Source organism: Hyalella azteca, unplaced genomic scaffold (assembly GCF_000764305.2).
Source record: "Hyalella azteca isolate HAZT.00-mixed unplaced genomic scaffold, Hazt_2.0.2 contig11585, whole genome shotgun sequence".
Taxonomy (NCBI): Eukaryota; Metazoa; Arthropoda; class Malacostraca; order Amphipoda; family Hyalellidae; genus Hyalella; species Hyalella azteca.
The window spans coordinates 162,323-169,457 of NW_025941577.1; positions in this window are offsets into that span (position 1 = coordinate 162,323).

The window sequence follows — 7,135 nt, forward strand, 5'->3', positions numbered from 1 at the left end:
GAAACGATAGATACTTGTTATTCATGTTTAATAATACGCGACTACCGGCCTCATGCATTGTGCGATGTTCAATTAAGAACACACTCACAATATGAATTCCAGTGAATGTGTGAACTCTCCTGAACACACAACATGAATAACCCGTGAACACACAACATGAATAACTCGTGAACTCACAATTTAATAACCCGATGAACACACAACATGAATAACCCGTGAACACACAACATGAATACCCCGATGAACACACTCACAACACGAACTCCCATGAACACTCCCTTATCCCTTCTGAGAACATGAACAGCACTCACTGCCATCAATTCCAGATCCTCATTCCCCGGCATGAGTAATGAGCAAATAACGACCCGCCTTCAGTTCATCAACTCGGCCCAACCTCCACACGTGGTGTAAACAATGGAAAAAATACGTGGTGCAAACAATGGAAAACATGGACATTCTGAGAAACGTGTTTGGCTTCGCCGTACTCGCCGCCCTGTCGGAAATAGCAGACGAGTCAAAATAAAGCGATTATAATGCGCTAACACTCAAAGAAATTAGTGTGATTTGTATAAATAGCGATGTACGTTTGGCACTTGTATGGGTCACCACGACCTAGTTTGGTCCAACTAGAGGACTCATCAGAGCAGCGTGTAGAAATTGTGTCATCTTTTAGACAATATGATCCGTTAAATTCTTATAGTGAATTGATTGTCCAACGATGATTTTCGACGACGCCTTAACAAGGAGCGGCAATTGTCTCAATTAGTTAATTAACACATAATCTCACTTACTGTTCTACTGATCGTTTAAGGCCAAATTATTTTATTTGCCGTCTCAATTAATTACCTTATATAATCTTAATTAACTCAGCTGATCGTTTATGTTCAAAAAATTTGATTAAACGTCTCAATTAGTTAACTTATAATCTTAATTAACAAACAGCTTATCGCTCTTTTACCATATTATTCAATTATTTATATGTCAGCCTGCCAGCTAAACACCGATAATATGACTGATATTTTAATTCATTCATGTTCATGAATCTAAAAATTTATTGAGTTAATCCATTGATTAATGGCAATAATAAAATTTAATATGGTAGACAATTCATTGCAAACGGTCAATCATCATCCAGCCTTCGCGTATTCTAATACAATAAAATTATAGTACAAAATTACAATGCTTCAGAATTTATTATATACAAATTATAATGATATAGGATAAAAATTGTAACCTTACAGAAAGGAACTTTTTCTAAAAGCTAAAGCTAAGAACAGGAAGCTAAGACTACGAACTAGTGCTAGTTATAATAGAGCTGCTACAACTAGAAAAAATATAACTCAGTACTCACTGCAGTGAGTGACAGAGAGTGCATTTTCTCGTCGACGAAAACTTGAGGTCACGGACGGACAGACGGACAGACAGACAGACGGACGGACGGACATGGCGAGCACAATAGTGCATTTTTCCATAAATGAGAAAATGCGCTAAAAATGTGTCATATTGTCCAAATAGTGACTCACTTTCTTTCCCACCACACGAGCAGGGAAGAAACATATATAGCACTGACACACAGGGCCTAACTGCTGGGTCAAGTTCACCACAGAAGGCAAATAGTGTATCGTTACTCAGACAAAGAGTCGCTCATTTCTCTGAGTGTACGCTGACATCTCACATTCTTCAGCGGCCCAATTAATCCTGCGCTCGCTATTCATGCAGTTCGCTGCGGTCAGTTGCTTATGTAAAATTCTGAGGAAATTCATGAGGCTAAGAAAAAACTTCGGCCGCTCTCTGGAGGCAACACTCAGAGAAATGAGAGAGTTTGTCTAAATAGCGATACAAATTTTACCCTCAAATGGATAGTCCAAAGCCAGTTGGACCCGAAAAAATGTGTATCAGTGCTAAAGTGGAAAATGTGTGTCGAGATTTAGACAGCATGACCCATTCATTTTTCTGAGTGAATGTTGTGGCTCCCTATAAAGTTGCTTATCGATATTTAAGAATACGGAACTTAAAAGTCGTATTTTTAGGTTCCAATTTTCAGTACGGGATATAAAAAATTTTTATTTTAGTGTCTTATAGTAGCGAAAATTGCCTGAAAATTTATATTGACGATATGATTTTTCCTTAAACAAATGATTAATTTTGGATTTATTTGTTTGGAATAGTTGATGTAAATATAGCTCCATATATAAAACAGAGGGTCTCCTCCAGTGCTACGGCTGGCGAAGAACTTTTCCATTGGTACGAATAATTAATTTTTTTTTCTCCATTCCTGAAACTGATGAAGGCCTCTTTTCGGTTGGCCCATCCCAGGGATTCTTGTCCTGCATCGGGCGATGTTGTTCCTGCGGTCGTGATGTCGGCTGCCGGCCATCAGCGCCCTCATCTCCGCACGAGTCCGCGCTGCGGCGGCAATTAACAGAGGCGTCGTGATGATGGCCTTCCATATGTAGCCTTCTTATGGCCTTCCATATGTAGCCTTCTTATGGCCTTCCATATGAGGCCTCAACATGGCCTTCCATATGACTCCTCATAGCTTTTCATATGAGGCCTCAACATGGCCTTCCATATAGAGCCTCCTCATAGCTTTTCATATGAGGCCTCAACATGGCCTTCCATATGTAGCCTTCTTATGGCCTTCCATATGAGGCACCAGCATGGCCTTCCTTATGGAGCCTCCTAATGGCTTTTCATATGAGGCCTCCTCATGGCCTTCCATAAGTAGCCTTCTTATGGCCTTCCATATGTAGCCTTCTTATGGCCTTCCTTATGGAGCCTTCTTATGGCCTTCCATATGCGGCCTCAATATTTCATGTGAGGCCTCCTTATAGCTTGCCAAATAGAGCCTTCTCATGGCCTCCTCATGGCCTTCCATATGGAGCCGTCATGTGGAGTTTTTTATCATCTTTCGATTTTTCTTTTTTATCATCCATTTGTTTATATGGGAATTGCACTCAAAAAGAGATAAATATTTTAGATAAATATGTAATTTATTTTTAAACTATTTATGTATATTGTGCCATTAACGTCCGACCAAGGGAGCGCCGAGAAAAAAAATTTAATTTTGAAAAAAAAACATTGGTTTCTTTATCAACAAAGCTCAGTAACTACCGAGTCAGATTTTTGGCAGTCAAATTAAAATCAAAACACGACACCACTATACGACACGTCACCACAACACGACACGTCACCACGACACGACACGTCACCACAACACGACACGTCACCACACGACACGTCACCACGACACGTCACCACGACACGACACGTCACCACGACACGACACGTCACCACGACACGTCACCACGACACGACACGTCACCACGGCACGACACGTCACCACGACACAACACGTCACCACGACACGGTGCTTCACCACAACACGACACGTCACCATGACACGACACGTCACCACAACACGACACGTCACCACAACACGTCACCACGACACGGCGTAAGTTACCAGTCGTGCGCATCAGTCAGCCGAGAATTTCCTGCAACGAATTCTGAGATTCACACGCACGCGTCAGTAGGCCTGGGAACCTGAGAGCTGGCCTGCCCTGCGGCTATAATATTTGACCTTTTAAACCGCTACGCATGTTCGGACTTGTGCCCTTGTTCTTGCCCTACTCCCGGATTTTGCCCTATGCCCGAATTTTTGACCTTGTTTTTGCCCTGCACCCGGATTTCTGCTCTTATTTTGTCCCTACGAAGTCGAACTATTATAAAAGTCATGTGCAAATTCTCATAGCTGAAAAAATTACTCTAGATGAAAAAATTACCCATAAATGGAAAAAATACCCATACGTGACAAAATTATCCATAGGTGAGAAGATTACTCACCGATGAGAAAATTACCCGTAGGTGAGAAAATTACCCATAAATGAGAAAATTATCCATAGGGGAAAAAATTCTTCGTAGATGAGAAAATTACCCTAAGGTGAGAAAATAACCCACGAGGAATTTAACCATAGATGAGGAAATTACCCGTAGATGAGAAAATTACCCATAGATGAAGAAATTACCCGTAGATGAGAAAATTACCCGTAGATGAGAAAATTACCCAATAGATGAGAAAGTTACCCATAGATGAGAAAGGTTACCCATAAATGAGGAAGTAACCCATAGAAGAGAAAATTACCCATAGAAGAGAAAATTACCCGTAGCTAAGAGATTGCCACGAATTGGGCGCGGTGACAATCAATGATCAATCGGATTGTGGCAACAGCAACAGAGCTCGAGATGTCTTTGCAACACAACTTGAAATGATTGCCTGCTTCCTGTCATTTCTTTGCGCCTGGCAGTGACAGCAAAGGTTCCTGCAATCATGCACGGAGAGAAACGAGTGTGAATTTGTCCGAAAAGCGGCTATGCATTTATGACCACATCCAAACTCAAAAGTTGTATCAATTCTACTTCAGAGCCCTCATTTTTTCATTGGGTGAAAAAGTATGTTAATATTCGGACAATATGATCCATTTTTTCTTTGAGTGACTTAGACTTTGAATTTCAGTTCAGTTTTGCTTCGAATTTTTCAGTACAAGATTTCAGTTGCATTCTTGCGTCGTTCATCAAACATTGAAGAAACTATTACGATTTCTTGGTATGATGCAAAAATTTTATTACGAATTTTAAGTTAATAATACAGATTAATTGTTTTGAGATTAACAATTTTTTTATGTTTTTATCGCATTTTCTCATTTATGGAAATATGCACTATTGTGCTCGCCATGTCCGTCCGTCCGTCTGTCTGTCTGTCTGTCTGTCTGTCTGTCCGTCTGTCCGTCCGTGACTTCACGTTTTCGTCGACGAGAAAATGCGCTCTCTGTCACCCACTGCAGTGAGTACTGAGTTATATTTTTCAACCGTTTCCTCACTGGTGAATCCAGTTCAACGCTCGGAAAGTCGAATTTTCTGTAACACGTGATTTACATTCTTTGCATTATTAATGATTTTCCGACCGAGCTTAGATTTGTTTGCTCGTCTTGCATTAATAATGATATTTCTTACCAAACAGATATTTGATGAACTTTCGCGCCTTGATGATGAATTTCTACAAGCTTAAGTTCTGCTTTGACTAGTCCAAATGAAGGATATTGTATTCGCTTCTATTTTCACGACATCATTAATAATTTAAAGAGAATAAACCAAGATTTTTCGTACACCGCTTCTGCCACGCACTTAAATTTGTTATTAATCTGTATTTATTTTTTATTAATTTAGGTCTCACGAAGCCATTGATCCAATTTCCCGACGCAGTATTGGACAAATTTCCAATGATACCCGATGCAGTATTTTATACTCAGGAATATTATTGGATCATATTGTTCGAATTGTGCCGCACTTTGTTATCCACAGCACAAGCAGTGAGCGGACGCATCACAGATACGCCTTTTTGCCGGGCAATTCTGGGTCAGGATGACCCACACAAGAGCAAAAAGTACATCACAGTTGTTAATAAAAAACTGCGCCATTATTTGGACAAGGTCTCACTTATTTCATTGAGTGGAGGGAGTGTTCATGGGAACAGCGTGCTGGTCTCAGCACGACGCTGGGCAGCAGCACGGAGCGCCCCAAGGCCTCCACATGCGGCCTTCCAGCTTTTTTTTTGTATATTAAATTTTCCTCGTTTTTTTTTTTTTGTGTGGCTAAAATTTTCTGTTTTTTTTTCAGTTGGTGTTCATTTTCTGCCTTTATTTTTAATATTAGTGCAAAAATTCAGATGTTTTATGAATATTAAATTTTTTGTGCATTATTTTGTATATTTTTTGGATATTAAATTTTCCTTGTTTTTTTTTTGTGAGGCTAGAATTTCTGGATTTTTTTAGTTTGGTGTTCATTTTCTTGCTTTATTTTCAATATTATGGCCAAAAATTCTTAATTAATTATGTGTAATTTGAATGAGGTTTTGTATTCGTTATGACGGCCTTTTCTTTGTTTATTTATATCAACGTTACTTAATTATTTATTCTAGATAACCGGAATTTTACCACTTTAATTCTAGAATTTAGTTGTATTCCCTTTATTTACTAAACTACTCAATAAAAATTTCATTTATAACTTACATAAATTTTTTTACTTTTCATTTAATTACCTATTTAGAAAAATATATGTTATGACCGACGACCCCATAAATTAAATTTCGATAGTATAAGGGATTCAACATTAATCATTTACGGACTAAATGGTAAACATTTTACATTGTCATCATATTTTTACTGGTAAAATTTAAATTTATTCAGCGTTACAGAGGATTTTTGTAAAATTAACGAATGTTCGGTGATTTTATTTTGTTTTAAAAAATCAAATTAGGAAATTTGAAATTCGAGCAGCGGTGATTTTTAAGGCTTAGTTCCTAAGATATTTTTTGTATTTTTTAAGATAATTTTGTTCGAATTAGCGATCCTACGATGATTTAACCTAATCATTCACTTGCTTCATATCAAGTGTGTCATGATTTCCTTGGTATTTGAAATCGTAAATACATTTCAATTATATTTTCACGTTTCTAATGGCCATTTCTTTTCATATCTTCATACCTCTTCCTATATTCAAAAGGCGAATTTCAGCTATTGTCCCAACAGCTATAATTTTCAATATAGTACTAACCAGTAAAATACATGTTATCCATCACCACATTGATTATAACATATCTGCCTAAGGTATTCATGTCATGTATGTGCCTAATATATTCCTGGCATTCACGCCACATTCAGCTATCATTAACGTTATCATTACTCACATTGGCTGGGTCTGGTGAAGAGTAATTGACGCTGTTGGGACTAATCTTTTATATCACATTAGCCCATTAGTTAATGTGTTTAGTTGCTTAGGCTTGTGGTTCGTCGTTGGTGGTTTTGTTGACAATTATGTTAATTCTAGAAATTATTCTATGCTTCAATTATCTTTGCCTTTAGAGTTTTATTATATATGTCTTTAGACAGACAAAAATTCGGAAAAAATTATACTCGGGTGATATATTTAGAAATTTATTATATTTTAGGGTTTAAGCGTAGAAGTAAATGTTTTTTGTTGTGGTAAACACATTCGCTTGGTGTGAGACGTGCGCTTATCCAGGCTCCGTGGCCGCGCGTGCTCTGAGATTTGGGGGGGTGGAGGGGGAGAAATGGGA